Source organism: Ursus maritimus, unplaced genomic scaffold (genome assembly GCF_017311325.1).
Source record: "Ursus maritimus isolate PB19 unplaced genomic scaffold, ASM1731132v1 scaffold_3, whole genome shotgun sequence".
NCBI lineage: Eukaryota > Metazoa > Chordata > Mammalia > Carnivora > Ursidae > Ursus > Ursus maritimus.
Window position 1 is genome coordinate 35,048,802 of NW_024425563.1, and position 19,250 is coordinate 35,068,051.

General features: G+C 35.4%; 1 long non-coding RNA gene across 1 annotated transcript in view; it reads right to left on the reverse strand.

Moving 5' to 3' along the window:
• Positions 1 to 19,250, reverse strand: part of LOC103659012 — a 47,643-nt gene that overhangs the window by 12,660 nt on the left and 15,733 nt on the right. Inside the window, exon 2 of the long non-coding RNA XR_567381.1 lies at positions 14,085 to 14,258. This is a non-coding gene — a long non-coding RNA (uncharacterized LOC103659012). The remainder of the gene's footprint in view (positions 1 to 14,084; positions 14,259 to 19,250) is intronic.

The following is a 19,250-nucleotide window of genomic DNA, read 5'->3' on the forward strand; positions in this document are numbered from 1 at the left end:
GGAGACATAAACCAGCAATTGCAATTTGTGACCAGTTCAATAATAGAGGTAAGATTTAGGAACAGAAGTGGCACAAAGGAAGGACTGGTTTAGTCCTATAAACACTTCATTTCTTAGATTTCAGAGATGTGCCATCTTTTTAACACTACAATTTTAGGCACCAGGAAAACCATAATAACACCCTCCAAATACCTCACTACAATTAAGTTTTGCAATCCTAATAACTACAATGAAGATACATCTTGATGTGTTGGTATAGTGCTTATTTTTGCCTGATATCCCACTCTAATTATTAATAGTACTTTTTTCACTTTCAAAAGTTACATGATTTGACTGAAAAATGACAAGGTCAGCCTAAAAATCCAATAAAACATCCTAGCTAGTAGGTATAAATCACTCTGTGTCACACGAATAAAAGGGGAAGCTTCCAATATGAATACCTCTATAACCTACAGACAAAATTCTTGTCCTTAGGGTTGTTGAATATAATTCAGATATACCAGCCCCTGGTCAGCCTAGGTAAAGAAGTGCATTTTTTGCAGATTCAGCAATGCTGAGGGCAATGATTAAAAAACAAAAGAAGGGACTTATTTAAAGAATGCACTGGTCAAAAACCATCGGAAAGAAGTCATTTATATTACTGACACAAGATAATTATAACATTGTAGAACCAGACACTATAGCCTATACCCTATTCAGAGCGCTCAGGATATGATAACTCCATTATACATGATAGCCAAAGTAGAACTATTAAGATAAAAGAAACCTTAGCAAAAGCTGTGGTAGCCACTGTATGTTACTCAAAATTATAATAGTCTATGTTGCTGGAAGCTATATTATGAGTATACATTCTTTTCATTATCTGTAAGAGGAACAAAAAATTTTTGGAAAGAAATCAGATCATATTACTGGCATTTAACAAACATGAGGTAAGTCAATAGCATTACAATAGCCAAATAAATTAAAATAAAAACAAATGACCTAAGATATTCAGTGAGAGGCAAAGACATTTTAAGACAGAACCTGTGTCCCTCCATCTGGTTTTGGCCTTTATAATAACCTTAACTTTTGGCCTCACTTCACACAGGTATCCTGGGCAGGACTGTGAATGGCAATGGATTCAAATGGAAACATTTTCTTCACTTCTGCTTAAGAAATGTGTGTTTGCAATATTACCCAAAGAACTACTATCGTAAGACCACAAAACATGTTCCTGCTAAATGAATGGTAAAAAGCTAACACAGTTGCCTTAAAAGCCTTTAACTGTGCCTTTACTGACTTCAACCCAACCTTACCCACAGAAGACATAGAGGAGCAGTTTTTGAATACTGGTTTTTCTATGTATACTCTTTCCTCATTTAAAAAATATCATTGGGATCAATTTTATGTAACTATAAAGCTGCTCCATCATTGAAGGTGTAGAGATCCTAGTATTTTATAAAGTTGGGCATCACTTTTTTAAATTCTTAAGGCCAATGGAAATTTGATAATCATCAATCTCATTCACTCAAAGTGTTTTGTCTGGAAATAACCAAAACCCCTCAAAGTCGTTTAAGGGGAAAAAAAAGAACATATCATAAGGAAATAAGACAACTACTCCAGGACTAGAGTGAAAACAGGCATCAATAGGAACATGAAAAGCCATCAGAAATGGAGTTTCTCTTGCATTTTATGTTTTCCCATCTTTTTTTGTTTGTTTGTTTTTTCCGTGTCCACTTCATTTTTCTGTTTTGGTCAGTGGATTTTCTCTTTTGACTTACTCTTCTAGATATATAGTTCCTAAAATAGAATTCTCCAATAGCACTATTGCATCCTGATTATAAATGTCCAAAGTTAACTGGTTAGAGTTTTCTGGATGTCAGTTCTAAACTTCCAGAAGAGAGTAACTCATTTGGCTCCATCTGAATAAGATGTTCATTCCAGATGGAATCCATTGTATCCCAGTAACTGGAGGCAGAGAATGATGAGGACCTGCTGTAAAGGAAGTGTTTCCAAGTTCTCAAGGGTAGGTAGGGATTTGTAATGTGTATCTGTAATGCATCAATTCTCATATTTTTGTGGATATGTTTTTGCCTCTCTTTTTTCTTTTGTAGATCTATAAGGCCCTAATTTCCTTTTTTTCTAAGTTGTTATTTAAATTCCAGTTAGTTAACATACAGTGTAATATTAGTTTCAGGTGTAGAATTTAGTGATTCATCACTTACATACAACATCCAGTGCTCATCATAACTGCCCTCCTATAAGGCCATAATTTCTGTAGATTTATGGATCTTGATATCAGGTGGGGGTAAAGTAGATCTTTACATCAGGGGGGTAAGTTTCCTACACTTTGTTCTTTAAAATTCTACAACTCTTGGCTCTTTGCTCTTCCATCTGAATTACAGGATCAGCTTATCAAATTTCATGGAAAACTTGTTTTTAATGGAATTTTCCTGAATGTGTACATTAGAGAAGAATTGACATTTTAAAAATATTGAGTCCATCTAGAAGAATGTGTATTTTTGTTTTCAACTAAGATTTATAATATTCTCCATGAACACACTGAACATTTACTATTAGATTTATTCCTATGTACTTTATAATTTTGGTGCTATTATGAATAAATTATTTTTTCCTATTTTATTTCTTTTGGGAAATTATTAATATATTGTAAGACTTGATTTTTATGTGTCACTTATTTAATTACCTTGCCAAATTGTCTCACTAGTACTACTAGTTATTAGTTTGATATTTTGGTAGTTATGCCAATAGTGTATAGTGTATAAGAACACTATTGATTTTTACATATTCTTTTATGCATTTTGCAAAAACTCACATTAATACAACTAGTCTGTATTATTTTTAATCCTTTTCCTTTTTTTTTTTGAGGTGAATGTATCTCATTTATTTTAAATCCTTTTTCTTAAAAAAAGTTCACATAATATTATAAAATAAAGTTAACATTTTAAATTTCATTGAACTGGTTTTGAGATAATTATCTATACCTCAACACATGTATGTGTATATGTGTGTGTGTGTGTATACATATATGTATTTTAATAGTTTTAATTTTCCATTCACTTCTAATTATTTTGTTTCCCATAATTCCCACTGTAATTTAACACAAGAACATATTATTTAACAGGACATTTAATTTTTTATGATCTCTGATTAGTGGTGTCAAATTACATTATACTACTGTCACAGAATATGACTTATTGCCAATTATTTGAACTATGATAACACTTCCTTTGTAATCTACTACATTATCAATTTAATTATTAGTCTATGTATGCATTCATTTTTTGGGTATAGAGTTCTGTATATATTTATTAGGTTGAGCTTCCTAAATTTGTTGTTCAAAACCATATGCTAACCAATATGTAGTCTGCTTCAACTAGCATTCCTTGAAATCTTCTACTAATATTATGGAGGTATCCATTCTTGTAATTATGTCTGTTTCGCTTTAAATATTTCAAGACTTTTAGTTCTTAGTTGTAAATAAGCTCATTATTGTTAACATTTCTTAAGTGAATTTTTCCCTTTCTTTTTGTACACGATATCCTTATTAATATTTTGCCTTAAATTCTGTGCCACCTTATATCAATATTGCTGTACTAGTTTTCTTATGGTTAGTATTTACATAATACAGTTTTCCTCATCACTTTATCATACCTCTTGCTAGCAATTTATAGCTGTATTGGAAAAAAATCTGTAATCTGTCTTTTAATTGGTGAGTTTGAGCCATTCACAGTATTTTAATTAACATATTTGAATTTATTTGTACCATGTTATTTTGAGTTTATATTTTATAGTTTCTCTTTGTTCTCTATACTGCATTCTTTTTTTTTCTTTTTAAAGATTTTATTTATTTATTTGACAGAGAGAGACAGCTAGAGAGAGACAGCCAGCGAGAGAGGGAACACAAGCAGGGGGAGTGGGAGAGGAAGCAGGCTGCCAGCGGAGGAGCCCGATGTGGGGCTCGATCCCATAACGCCGGGATCACGCCCTGAGCCGAAGGCAGACGCCCAATGACTGAGCCACCCAAGTGCCCCTCTATGCTGCATTCTTAATGAATTCCTTAAATTATTCTTCTAATTCACTGGTTTTCTCTTCTACACTAATGTAGAAATTATTTTTCAAATTTAAATAACCATGATTTGTATATAAATGTATAGAATTTGTTCTCTTTCATGCCTAGCCATTTTCATTTTTTTTCCTTTTTAAAAAATTATTCCTTGCAATTTAAAAAATAGAAGTGTTCTTCCATTTATCAATTTGAGTATTCAAAGTCTTTATTGGAATATTTCATAAAATTAATTGGAGTAAATGTGCCAATTCTTGATTTGATTAGCTGTATTTGGTATTTGATTTCTTCATGTGCTTTAGAATTTTTGTTCATAAGCTCACTGTTGCTTTCTTTCTCTGAGTTTATTTCTCCCTGTCTGGGTCCTTATTCATGGCGTTTTTCACCTGGCTTCTTGATCCTCACATGTGGAACAACCCAATCATATCATCAGATTTGGGGGCTTCTGTGCTGTGAGGATGATAGAAACATTGCAGACTGTGTCAATTGCAAAGTCAGTTGGTTGTTTTTGTGCTCTTCTTAGCAGGGAGGCTGTCTTTATTCTTCTTAGACTTGCAGCTTGTTAAAGTTGCCTTCCAGGTTTCAGTTTGTGTTTTCTCATGAGAAGGGGAGCTCCACCTCCAATTGCTGGGTTCAAATTGTGAACATTATCAAATGTTGTTTGTATTTATCCAATATTGTATGTGTCACATCCTGGGAAATGGCAGGAATGGGAACTGGAGGGAGAAAAATTCAGTTCTGCATATAAACTAAAAAGGGTATTAAAAGGGGAGGAAAAATATGTGCACTGCCTGTCACTGTTTAATAATGTCCATTTAGGATTATCTCACAGTATTATAGTGAGATAGTTTACTCCTAAATTTACTCCTAAGAAAGGCTTTTAAGGCTTGATTGCTCAATGCCAGTTTTACCAATAGCAACAGATATTGGTTCAGTATATTGCCTTTTACTCTTTTCTATGAGTGCTAAAAATTTAATTAATAAGAATTTAGAATTTTATGTTTGTACTGGAATCAAAATTAAAAAATTAATAAAATTTAAAATAAAAAATAAGTTAGAATTAGATGAGAGATGCTGTGGAATTGATTTTTCAAATATTTATGATTTTTCCATAAATTATACTAGCACATATCCTTTTATGGAATTCAAAATATGTAGAGCTTACATTTCAACATCATTATGTTAAAGAGAAAGAAATGATTTATTATTAGGAGTTCCTAGGCCTTTACTAAAATGCTTGTTTCATTGTAATCCAAGGATTTCCTAGGGCTTGAAAGTCTATGTCCAAGTGCCTAATGGAATCAAACCTCCTTTGTCATGAAATCCAAGTACATGCATTTGAAGTAGTTGATATTATTTTCTCATATTCCTCACACTTGTAGCTGAAAAACTCAAAGTGACCTGTATAAGGAATCACAATCCCATTGAGAAACCTGAGAGAGAATTCAGCTTTTGCCTTTCTAGGCTTTTTCTTTGCCACTTCATTTTATATCACACTCTCCATTTCTTTCTTCCCAATCTTTGCCACTATGATGATAATCTTTGCTGCCTTAAGATGATCTCAGATATTTAAATATATATACATATGTATATCATCTCCCAAGATTTTAGGACTTAGTCAAGACAGGTTAGTGTTTGCTATGATCCCACTAAAGTACGATCCTACTAAAATATAAAATAATACCTAATATTGTATAGATTATTCTCATTAAATAACTAGAGAAAAGAAATAAAAAGTTATTTTAGTGTTGAAAACCAATCAGCCAATGACTGATTTAGAGTACTGTCATGTTTCAGTTTCAAAAGGCATGACCAAAACACAGCAACGTCAAAATACATTGCGACCACTCTTCTGGTTATTTGTGTTACCCTCCTGAACCACATCATGGCATATGGCTAACCTAACAAGCTATCAAGTCCTGACAAGTGTAAAATCCCTTTCATCTTATTCAGGGAAAATGCCTACTATATGTTTACTTTTCATTATAGGAAAATACATCTTTATGTATTACCTCATCAAAAACATGCTTTAATATAACCTAGAAAATTGACTATGGTTCCTCAGATACCAAAACAATTCTTGTATGGGAAAAGATTGAATTAAATTGGGATTTTACTAGCATATTGAGTAAACACTTCATCTTTGATATGTTAACGCTACCTGGGGACCTTGAGAGGTTTTTGCCTTCCAATTTATAAATTAGAATTCTGCTGTAGTTGTGACCAAGTATAGAGTTTTTGTTTTAAATATTCCTACTCAGGACTTTCAAAGTATTCTGCCTACTGCAAGAATAGTTTTTACATGTTTAGGTGCGACAGTGGAAAGATTAGATTCAAAACACAAAAGATTAGATAATCATTTTTCTATTATCACGAGAAAAAGTTGGTAACTTCATAGCTATTTCTTACATTATTGCTAACTATAGCTGACCACAACTATTTCCTGAAGCTAACAGATGTTATAGTTAGCTGCTGTGGAAAATTAGAGGAGTGTACCACACTGTGAAACAATAATCCTGATGACACTGGGAATGACTTCAAGAGGAGCTGGCTCATGGTCAGGTCCTTAAAGCCAGAATAGAATTTTGATAGGAGGTGAGAAAGTAAGAAGTGTTTTACCTGAGATAGTTGAGTTAATTTAACTCACTAAATACTTAGAACAAACTATAATAAGTAGAGTTAACTACTAATCAGGACTGTTTTGTGCTAGACACTACCCTATTTAACACAAATTATCTAACCTAATCTATTTAAAAACCTGAGGTAAACACTATTAATATTTTCACTTTAAAGATGAAGCTCTGAGGCACAGAGGGATCACTCAGCCAGTAAGTGGTAGAATCAGGATTCAATCCAGAGCAGCTGACTCCAGAACCTACATAGCTGAAAACAAGGATCTTGGAGTCAACTGCCTGGCTTCAAATTCTGATTCCATCTACAGCACTTAGGTTACTGCCTGCTATGGGGTAAGTGCCTATAAAAATCATCTATTTTAATTATGTTTATTGTTATTGCTAATAAATTGCTATGTCATTGCTACTTCTCTGTGGCTATATGTAAGTTATTCAGTGTACTGCAGATGATACAAATATGATAAATTGAAGGTCTCAGTCTTCAATGAACTTTCAGTTTTTTAGTAGCAAGAGATAAATACCCCAGAGGTATAATAGGCTTAGTAGAGGAGAGATTAATTCCAACTGGAAGAGATTAAGGAAGGCCCCAGAGGTGGTTTTTGAGCAGAACATAGGATGGATAAGCTCACAGTTGAAGAGATAAGAGGCAAGGCATTACAGGGTGAAGGGACAGTACGCACAAAAGGTAGAGTGTTTTAAAAACGTTCAGAGTGTTTTTGCAGAATAGCTTGATTTGTACTTAGTTTGCATAGAGGGAGGGAAAGGCAGTGAAAAAAAAGAAAAAGGCAGGAAAGCAACCTTAAGTTTAGATTTCATGGAACCCTGAAGAGGTCTTTAAACAAGTCGGTGATAGATCAAAGGCATTTCTGGAAGATTATTTCGGGAGCAGGGCATACAGTGGAGGGCAGGAGGGCTGAGGTATTACTATGGGCATGAAAACCAATTCAGGCTTTTTGCCATAGTTCATTTCACCTTCATTATTCTAATGGCACACTCTGTCATTAATTTTTATGTGTGTCGCTGAACAAGTCCCTTACTATTGTGATCCTCTGTTTCCTCATCTATAACATGAGGATATGATCACCAGCTTCTGGAAGTCATGGACTCGCTGTGCTTGACTTTGTGCCTAAAACTGTCACAAATAATTTTTGTTCATGATGTGGTTGACAGATATGAATATCTTTCCTTTCTTGGCAAATTATTTTTAATGTTTTCATTCATTTGGCACATAATTCTGTATTTTGATCATTATTGTTTACTTAATTGCATTTCTTCTCAACTAATGATAAGTTGAAAGCCCACATTTTATACTTCTATATCTAAACAAAAATTAGTACATCATATAGGCTCAAAAATATTTACTTATTTAATTCATTAATGCCAATATGAAGCTTTCTGCCTTTATGGTCCTTTTCCAGTGAGTTTTAAAATTTACCAGATTCAGTTTTCAAACAACTTTGACATATAAAATTAAAATGATGATATGTTCTCCCATCACTGTTATGTAAACTAAAAAATATATTTTTATTGTGTGTATTCTTATGTGTTATCTCCAAAACCAGAATATATACCACACAAAAGAATGGAAAAAGATTTTTTTCCCCTCAAAATAAATATACAAACCCATACAGTATGGGACAGTTATACAACAATTATTTTTAAGACTATGAAAAGTCCAAATATATATTCCATGTAAAGAGAGCTGACCTCAAGTTAATGGCTTCTGCTTGGAACTTTTGTTGTGATTTTCACATTGCTCTTTGACTATAGTAAAACACAGATCCCTTGATATTTGAAGACTGCATGTTCCCTAGATACCTTAAGATGCTACAGCAAACAAAGTCCTGTTGATCTGAGAAGCCACCAGAAGTAAATCTTAAAACTAATTATGGCTCTCCTGCTGAGAGTTTCTTTAAGAGCCACTTTCCAACTTTTGTCAAACATTTGCAGTTCTAGTACAAATACATTTTTTTTTTCAGAATTCACTTGCATTTCAACTTCAAGATAGTGTTTGTCTTTTATTGTGAAATGGGGAAAGGTTATGAAGAAATTTCCAAGGAATTAAAAAATTAACTCTTAAAATCCTATTTTAATTTTGCAAGAACCTGACGGACCCAGTTCTAATAATCATAGAGTTACACAACTAACTTATGGATTTGGGATGGTGTTATTGCCAATTCTGGCTTTGAATTTAAAAAAATCAGTTTCTTAAAAATAAACTTTCTGAATTGATTTTGCTGCCAATATAAACCTTAGTGGAAATTACCAAAATTCCTTTATTCTTTTGGTCCACATTAGTTTATTCCCCACAAAAAAACAAACACAGCAGGAACAAATTCTTTGTACTGTTCTCTGACCAACATAGCAGAGGTATGATTGCTTGTGGATGATACACTCTCCCCAGCCAGGAGTTGCATGGAGATTTTCTAAATTTAAGGTGTCTCCCTGGCTGACATGATTTTTGTCTAGAAAAGGAAATGGATTGGCTTTAGTCCAATTTGTCTCTAAACTCCATATCTTCCATTTGTTCAAAGAGAAGAATCAGATCAACAATAAGTCTAGTGGGGCTATTTTCACCAAGTATAAAACTTGTTATTTAAAGATTAATTATTTGATACTTAGGCAAATACCATGTACAAAAGAATTAGTTATATGAATACAAAAATTGAATTTGCATTAGATTATCAAATGCTAAGGTTTACTGTCACCATCTTTTTTTTTTTTTAAGATTTTATTTATTTATTTGACAGAGGGAGATAGCCAGTGAGAGAGGGAACACAAGCAGGGGGAGTGGGAGAGGAAGAAGCCAGCTCCCAGCAGAGGAGCCTGACGTGGGGCTTGATTCCAGGACTCCGGGATCACGCCCCGAGCCGAAGGCAGACGCTTAATAACTGAGCCACCCAGGCGCTCCTACTCTCACCATCTTAACTAAATAATTCATGCAAAGCATCTCTTATAGTCTCTATTATATTAACAACCTGAATGGAATGAAGACTACTATTTAGAATTTACTAATATATCTAATAAAATGTGAAGTTAGTTTGATTAACTAGGTTTACATAATGCATTTTTCTTATGACAATCATCCCTCTTATGGTATTCAAGGATATATCCGTTTAATAAATTTTAAATGAATGACTCACTTTTTTTCTTGGTTCATTGTCATTTGACTGAACCCCATAGTTATATCCAATAAGAAGTAAGTTAAAAATGAAGTTTCTGTCAACTATTTTCCACTAGCAAACATAGTGACTCACCTTCCAAATAAAAGCATATCAACATGAAAGTTTCCCAAGGGTATATTCTAGGTCATAATCTTTATGTTAATGAATTCCTTACTGAATAGTAAATCGTAAGAATATATTACCTTATTCCTATAATACATTACCTGTCAGCAGGTAATTACCCATCAAAACCTAAACAGAGAGGAAGATTGCCCTGTGACACCAGTGACCCCTACAGGTAAAATTAAAGAAAAAAAATACACTGTAATTGGGCAAATGATACCCACTGCATATTAGAATGTAGCTAGCTAATGCCAAAGTATAACATTTATCAGTAACTCCCAATGAGGCTTGTTATTATTTTCTAATTGCCATCGGAAATTTTGTAGTATCTAGAATAAATCAAGCATATATTTAAAAATTTTAGCTATTACTGAACAAATTTACCTTATGCATATTACCTAGAATTTCTAGAAAACTCTGCCCAGATAGAGCCTTTAAAGAGGTATTTGAAGTTATTTGATTAAGGAGCCAGAAGAGATCACAAATGGTCATCTGTTTTACAACCTGCTTGATAATTAGTTTCAATAACCAGCTAACCGGGTGCTTAAGATGTACGAAGTATTACACATGGTGTCTCAGAAACTCCCAGTGAGATAAGTAACATTATAGGAAAAGAGAGTTGAGTGGCACTAAGTGGCAAAGTTGAGAAACATGCCCCCAAACCCCTGTGCCTGGACATTATACTACAGGATGAAGGTAATGTGTAAGAAAGTTCACAATACAGATACATATACTTCAATCTCAATTTAATGGCATATATTTAATGCCTACTCATTTGTTTAATATCTATGGAATGCTTATTTAATAATATCATTATGGGCTGGGTCCTGAAGATATGTGAAAAATAGCCAATAATTAGCATGGGGAATTTTTTAAAAGAACAATGTATCACATTAATGGTTTAAACAAATGTAGTTTTAATACTCTGATGGTAATAAAGAGAGTAGCCACCAATTCAACCATTTTATATATATAATTGAGTCATTATTTGTAGTACTTATATCAACATTACAATTCCCCAGAAACCTATGAGAGGTATGAATAATTTTTATAGCTAAACATTTTTCATGATCTCTTATATTGTTTTTCAGAAGGAATAGAGGTTACATTTTTTTTAGATTTGTGCTTTGGAATTCAGTAGTAAGTTTATTTTTGTCCTTTTTTTAAAAGATTGTATTTATTTATTTTGAGAGAGAGAGAGTGAGCAACCACAAGCAGGGGGAGGGGCAGAGGGAGAGAGAGAGAGTCACAACCAGACTCCTTGGCTGAGTGTGGAGCCAAAATCACAAGCTATATGCTTAACAGACTAAGTCACCCAGGTGCCCCTATCTTTGTCTTTTACGTTCCCAATTAACCCATGTAAAATGTTAGGCACAAACAGGAGAATGATGATTTTTGTTACTCTTAGAATATAGTGATGGAGGTGTATTACGGTGAAATACTGTCTTTATTATTATTTCTTTTTGAGAGAGAGAGAGAGCATGTGTGTATGTGTGGGGGAAGGGCAGAGGGAGAGGGAGAGAGAGAATCTTAAGCAGGCTCCATGCCCAGTACAGAGCCTGATGCAGGGCTCAATATCATGACCCTGAGATCATGACCCGAGCCGAAATCAAGAGTCGGATGCTTAACCGACTGAGCCACCCAGCACCCCAAAATATTGTCTTTAAAAGAGCTTTCAATTAGCTATAAAATTTCTAAAATCTTAACTTTGTCACTCAAACACATAACAAAAAGCAAAAATAAAAGCAGAACATCCCAAACTTTGATATTTCTTTGATTTCTTCCATAAAATAGTAAGCAGATTGCCAAAACCAAACATAATAAAAATATACCAAGACTTCACAGGGAAACCAAGTATTTAATGCCAATTCATTTTTTCCATAAATATTTAATGAACACCTAATATGTGCCAGGCAATGAGACAGAAACTGGGTGCATTGTGGTCAACAAAACAGACATATTCTCTGCATTCACAGAGCTTAACTGTCTAGAGGGAGACCTAGCAATAACAGGTAAACAAATAATGAAGGGTGTGAAGAGCTCCTGAGGAAATAAACAGAGCAGGAGGTGACATAAAGGAGAATGACATGGGGGAATCTAATAGAGTAAGCAAGGCAGGCAGCCATGAAGAAGTGACCCAATTATAAACTGAGGCCTGAATAAATAGAAGGAACAGCCATGGAAAAGCAGAGGGAACAGTGTGAATGGAGGATCCTGGGAAGGAAAGAACCAGCTCTTGTTGAGAAACAAGCTAGGGTGGTGGTTGGTGTGCAGAGTATAATGAGCAGCAGCACAAAGGAACTGAGTAGAGCAGGACTCATCTTATGAACCACGAAGGGGAGTCTGAGTCTCATTTAATGTGTAATATTCAGGTAGGGACTAATAACCTCTTGCTGCTATGTAGTGATAAATCACAGATGGGGATGATTAGAATGGGGAGTCAAGAAAGGATATTTCAGATAAAAGCTAATCTTAACATTATAACAAAGTCAATTATTTCCTTGCATTCATATAAATTGACGAGGACTGGGGATATTGTCTTAAAGATATCAGTTGCCATATTAATGCTAAAATAAAAATTTTTTGTAGATTGCTTTGAATTCGATATTGGTTATACCAGGTAGATACATGCACTGTCATACTAATAAATGGCTACAAATGCTGAGTCTGTGTTCTACAATTAAAATAAAATTATATCCCTTTTAATTAAAAAAAACAGAAAAAGATTAATGGAGAAAAAAATCTTTCATGAGGTAAATTCAGAGTGATTTTTTCCCACTGTAATAAGCACAAGCCAAATTAAAATAGCAACAAGACAGTCTGTACATAATGCCTAACAACCTACATAATTTCCTCAGTAAGGAAAAATAAGTCAAGCCAGTTATATGGCTACGGGAGAATTCAGAAAGGTGGGTTTTCTGCATTTAACACTTTATAAGAAATGACTGACTCATGCAACTATAATTACTTTGTTCATTTATATGTAAAATGGATAGGCTAATGCCAGCATAATGGGATCGCCCTGCCAGCACCCGGGTTTCAGACTTTTAGCCTCCAGAACCAGGAGACAATAAATTTCGGTTATTTTAAGCCACCTTGTTTGTAGTACTTTGTTACACCTGCCTTAGGAAGCTAATACAAGAGTAGAGCCACACAGAGGCCCAACTGACTGTAGTCTTCACTCTGATTTTTACCCCATCAAAATAAGAGAAGCTAAAGACCACATGGAATGAGAGGACACCAACAGCATTACATTCTTAACCTTAATTTTGATCTGGCCAACAGCATGCCTTACCAAAAACCAAACCTAACCAAAAAGCAAACAAACAACCCCTGGACCCCCACACATTAATTATATCTTCTCTTCTGAGTCATTTATGCCTCATTAAGTGACAGACAAATGTTTATCACTGCCAGACCTCCAGGGCCTCCACAGCTGTAGAGAAATAAGGTCTATTCCATTGACTTCATGCATCTTTAACAAGAGTGCCACTGTGGTCGAACACCAGAAATCTTTTTTATTGGTGATGATGTACGTGACTAAAAGAACAAAATCTGATTTTTTTTTTTCAGACCCAGGTACATGAAATTGAGCTTACAGTGCTGCAAGTTAGGAAAACCTTGTTTTTAAGTCTGTAAACTGCATATAACTTTGTGAATGTATTCATACGCATGATATTAAAATAGCTTATGTGTGCCTAAAATCCTAGATTATAAAAATAGCACCCGGCTAAAAACTGGATTTTTTTAGTCACTGCTCTCCCTTTCTGTGACCATTATAGTTTTCTGTGTCCTGTCTTTCCTGCACAGTTTTATTTGCCATCAGTCTTAATTCATTTTCATAAACAAATTAAGGCAGAGAGCCAGGTGAGGTATGCAACTCTACTCTCTATCATTCACTTCCCTATGCCTCTGTCAGAATCAATAAATACTCATTCAAAGGAGGGGGCTAAGCAACTCATTAACCCTTCTGCTCACTGCTTCCAAAATATGGGTGGCTTGTTAGGTGCCCTCTGAAATCCACAGTGCAAAGTGTAGCTCTTGAGCACTGTTAAAGACCCAGCAATACAGCTGTACAGCGTGAGAAGAGAGACTTACCAGTAATAATTACACTGTTGTACGTGTGTTCCGTGATACATCGATTCACAGCTTTTTCCAAACAATGTTTTTTCCTCATACAGGATATAGGTGTTAGGTTGTCTTTGTTTTCAGAGACTCTTCCAACCTGATGTCTCCTCATTGTTTAAATCCGTCCTTGAACACAGCAACACCCTGGAAATTTCCAATTTTACACAACACTTTTCAAAGCACATAAAAAAGTTCTTCAAACTCAAAAGAGTGAATAGTGGTTGCTGACTTGTTTAGAGTGAATACTGAAGGAGCTGGTGTGCAGAAACTCCTTCAGCAATTCATGTGAGGAATGTGGACATCAACACCAAAGAAATTCACATGTAATACGAGGGGTTACAGACAAATACAGATTCTGAATGGGTTTCTATGCTTAGGTTTCTCACTCTCCATGACCTTAAAGCTAGAAGTGTGATATCTTGGGGTTACTCTTTGAAATCTTTTGTTGCCTCCAGTTTGGGAGATTTTATTGTTATTCCTCATGGATTTTCTAATTCTAAGAGAAGTGATGTGAAAAATAACATCAGCCTGAACTCGGTAACCTCTACTTTATTTTATTTTATTTTTTTTGTTTGACTTGCCTAAAAGCCTTTATAGCTGCTGTTTATTATTTCAAAACACCATTAATACTTACTATGTGATTCATTTTCATGTAAATTTTTCTTGTAGAGAGCTTTGATTTAGAGCAATATATGCATTAGGAGGAAAACATCGTATAATTATTTACTCAAAAAACAAGAGAGAGGAGGGTTGAAGAGAGCATATCCCATGAGATTTAAGACTGACAGATATGCAGCAAAAAACCTTTTGTCTGAAGAGTAAGAAAATGATCCTAAGAACTAAGCACAATATACCTCTCATCTTGTCAAAACCAAAGAAGATGCTTTACATGTGCAAAACGTCCAATTGTCTATTCTCATACACAACTAACTAACTTGGAAATACATCTGACTTGGAACATAACCAAATTGAAAGTAAAACCTGTAATCATAAACGTGACACTGTTATAGATTAAAAAAATAAAACTATTAGATTTTTCAGAAGTAGGATTTTGCTGCTTCATACTTTCAAATATTTATTCCAGTGAATTAACTTATTGATAAAATACAACAAGGTGATAGTTTATCAGTTAGAGAGTACAGAGCATCAAAATCTTAGCGATAATAAAAATAAGAGCTACTGCCTTCTAAGAACTTATAATATTCCAAGCATAATGTTAAGCTCTTTATTTAAAATGTTCCTTCTCATCATCGCAACGAACTTATGGAGTTCACAGTATTATTTTTATTTAAAGGATGAAGTATCTGAGAATCATCGAGGTTAACTAACTTGCCCAAGATGACATAACTGGAAAGTGGCAGAGTTGGAGGTCACATGCAGGTCTGTCTACCCTAAGTAAGTGTGCTGTCTAGTGCCTAAGCAGCAGATTAATTAGAGATGTAAGTCTTACCAATTCACTGGATTTCCCAAACTCAAAATTATTCCCCTCCTTTCTAATCTCTCTCCCTTTCTTCTTTCTTCCTTCCTCTGTGTTCTCTCTCTCTCTCTCCCTCTATTTTCATTCTTCTTCTTCAAAAAAAAATAATAATAATTTGAAGGGACATATAATGAAATACATGTATAATAGGACCACTATAAGCTCCCCAAGAAATCATATGTCCATAGGTTTATGTGATATATAGGATTAAGAGTTACAACAGCTACTCCTTTTGAAACACATTATTAACAAACGGTTCCAATACCTTATCCATTAGTTTAGTGTTCACTCATTCAATAAAATGCATTGAGCTGCCCCTATGTTTTAGGGAATTGTGACAAGTCCCAGGAATGGGAAGATGAATGTATTGCAGGTCTTTCCTTCATGACAAGTACCTTATTACAGACAATACCCGCAGAACAATGTATAAAGCTGATGGGAACTATGGGCCTAAGTAACTGTGTTCAGGAGAGTTGAAAATGTTCCACAGTTAAGAGCATTTCAACAGGTCATACAGAATAAGGAAAATTTTTCTAGGAGAGAGAAGAGAAAGAGGTATCAGTATTCCTGTAAAAGGATGAGAGAAGGCTTGACCAGCTCTGGAACTAAAGCAAGCGGTTATTCCAGGGAAGTGGTAAGATATAAAGTAATATTCAAAATTGGAAGGTTTGTGGATAAGATACACAAGGTAAGATAAATAAGCAATTTGAATGTGTACTAAGCCATGTGTTATTTTTTAAAATATAATTTGGAACAATCTCCCACTTACAAAAAAATCACAAGTATATAACACAACAACACATTTTCTTCCTGAACCATTTGAGAGTACATTGCTGTTGTGACACCCCTCGTGAATTCTTTACTGTGTGTATCCTACAAATAAAAATATTTTCCAATATAACCATAATATATGGTCTTGATAATGCTCTTAACAGCAAACACATCCAGTTCAGAACCACATGCTGCCATCTAGTCTTTTTGGTGCTCTTCATTTGGGAATGGTTCTTCAGTCTTGACTTTGACACTATGAAAGATTACAGGCCAGTTATTTTGTTAACCGTTCCTCGATTTGAGTGTCTGATGCATCCTCATGCTTTGATTCCAGTTATGCATTTCTGCAGGAACATCACAGAAGAGGTGCTGCGCTTTCTCACTGCATCCTATCAGACATGTAATTTCAGTTTGTCTCTTTAGTGATGATCACTTTGATCACTCGGTTCAAATGGTGTATGTCGGACTTCCTCACTGTGAAAATGCCTTTTCTTCTTCTTCTTCTTCTTTTTTTTTTTTTTTTGATTTTATTTATTTATTTGAGAAAGAGAGAGAGAGCACAAGCCGGGGGGCGGGGGACTGGGGCAGAGGGAGAGGGAGAAGCAGACTCCCTGATGAGCAGGGAGCCTGATACAGAACTTAGTCCCAGGATGCTAGGATCATGACCTGAGCTGAATGCAGACGTTTAACCGACTGAGCCGCCCAGGCACCCCTGAAATGCCTTTTAGAACTTTTATAAATAATTAATATTTGCATGAGGAGGTAATTTGAAATTATGTACATATCCCACTCCTCACTAAAGGTTTTATTTATTTAATTCAGTGGTTTATATAAACATTTTTTGTTTTGATGTTCAAATGGTTCCAGAGTTGGCCAGTGGAGCTGGCCTTTAAGCTGACCCCTGTATCCTTTTGGTAACCCTCATCATTCTTTGATTTCTGTCACAACTGGTTCTTTTTTTTTTTTTAAAGATTTTTTTATTTATTTATTCGACAGAGAGAGAGACAGCCAGCGAGAGAGGGAACACAAGCAGGGGGAGTGGGAGAGGAAGAAGCAGGCTCATAGCGGAAGAGCCTGACGTGGGGCTCGATCCCAGAACTCCGGGATCACGCCCTGAGCTGAAGGCAGACGCTTAACCGCTGTGCCACCCAGGCGCCCCTGTCACAACTGGTTCTAAACTCATCTTATTCTTTCCTTAGCTCTTGAGTCAGCCATTTCCCCAAGGACCCCCAGTTCTCTATAATGAAGAGTGATTTTTGGAAGTCAAGATCTGAATGTACTCAGTGCTTTGGAATAGGACTGTTACTGCTCTTGGGCCCTCCCATTGGACAGAATTAGGGAATATGCATACACATATACATGTATGCACATATATATGTACATGTGTATGTATACATGCACAGATAAGGTGGCAGATTGCATTTTCCAAGATGGCCATAACAAGGTCTCCAATCCCACATGATCTACATGATTTTTTTTTTTTTTTATATAACACAATGTTAATGCTCCTCCATTTGGAAATGAGATCTATGCCTGTCTCCTATCTTGAATCAGGGTGCTATGCACTGAATTGTGTCCCTTCAGATTAATACGTTGAAGCCCTAACCCCTCAGTGTTATGGTATTTGGAATGGGACCTTCAGGAGTTAGTTAGGTTTAAATAAGGTCATGAAGGTGAGACCCTCATCAGGAAATTAGTACCCTTATGTAAGGAGACACCAGAGAGAGAAGGTAGCTGTCTTACCAGAACCCAACCATGCTGGAACCCTGATCCTGATCTTCCAGCCTCTAAAGCTGTCAGAAAATAATTTAAACTTCTGTTTTTTAAGCCACCCAGTCTTGGTATTTTGTTATGGCATCCTAAGCTAACTAATACTTGTCACTGTGGCAGAAATGAGACTAAGGGACTTCCAATCTAGGTCTTAAAAGATTATACAGCTTCTTTCTGGTCCTTTTGGAACCTAGTCATCATCCTATGAAACAGCAGAGAGCCACAATGAAAAGACAAGTGTACATGTTCCAGCAACAGCCCCAGTAGAGACCCCAGGTAATACAGCATGGAACCCTAGACATGTGAGTGAGCCTTTGGGTGATTCTAGCTTCCGGTTAGTAAGTAATCCCCAGCTTTCAAGTCTTTCCATCTGATCTCCCAGAGATAAACTGTCCCAGTGTGCCTTTTTCAAGGTCCTGATGCACAGAAACCATGAGAAATAATAAAATGATCGCTGTATTTCAAACCACTGCATTTGGGGATGATTTGTAATGTATCAATATATAACCAGACCACATACTTCCAATTATAATACAATACCACTGGATTCATTCTAGTTGCCTCTCTTGCTGTATTTGTAACTCCCCTCTCACACTGGGAAAATTGACTCCCATTTTCCTTAATATCTTTTACTTGTTTGGTCATTCCGCCTGTATATAGCTAATCTTTTATAACTTATGTTGCACCTTCTATGTGGATGCTCTCCAGACTCTACTGGGACCTTGCTACCCTGAGATAGATCTCCTCACCCTTATCAGACTCAGACACTCAATACCAGACTGCCCCCACTTCTGTACTGATGTCTTACTTTACTCTGCTTGGGCTGTGACTCTTCACTCTGAGCTATCCCTATATTTGTCTTACTCTGCCTCACCAATGGTTTTGTCACTGACAAGTTTAGGAAAGGGAGAGAAAGTAAGAGAAGGAAAGGGGAGGGTAAGATATAGTGGAGGGACCACTTAGATTTTATATTGTGGGCAAAGTAGAAATGTTGGACGTTTTTAAACAGATGGCTGGTATGATCCAAACTGCATTTTGGAAATATCAGTAGGACTGTTTTCTAACAATTCACTCTGTTAATAAATTTCTTCTTATGCACAATGTATGTAATGACTGAA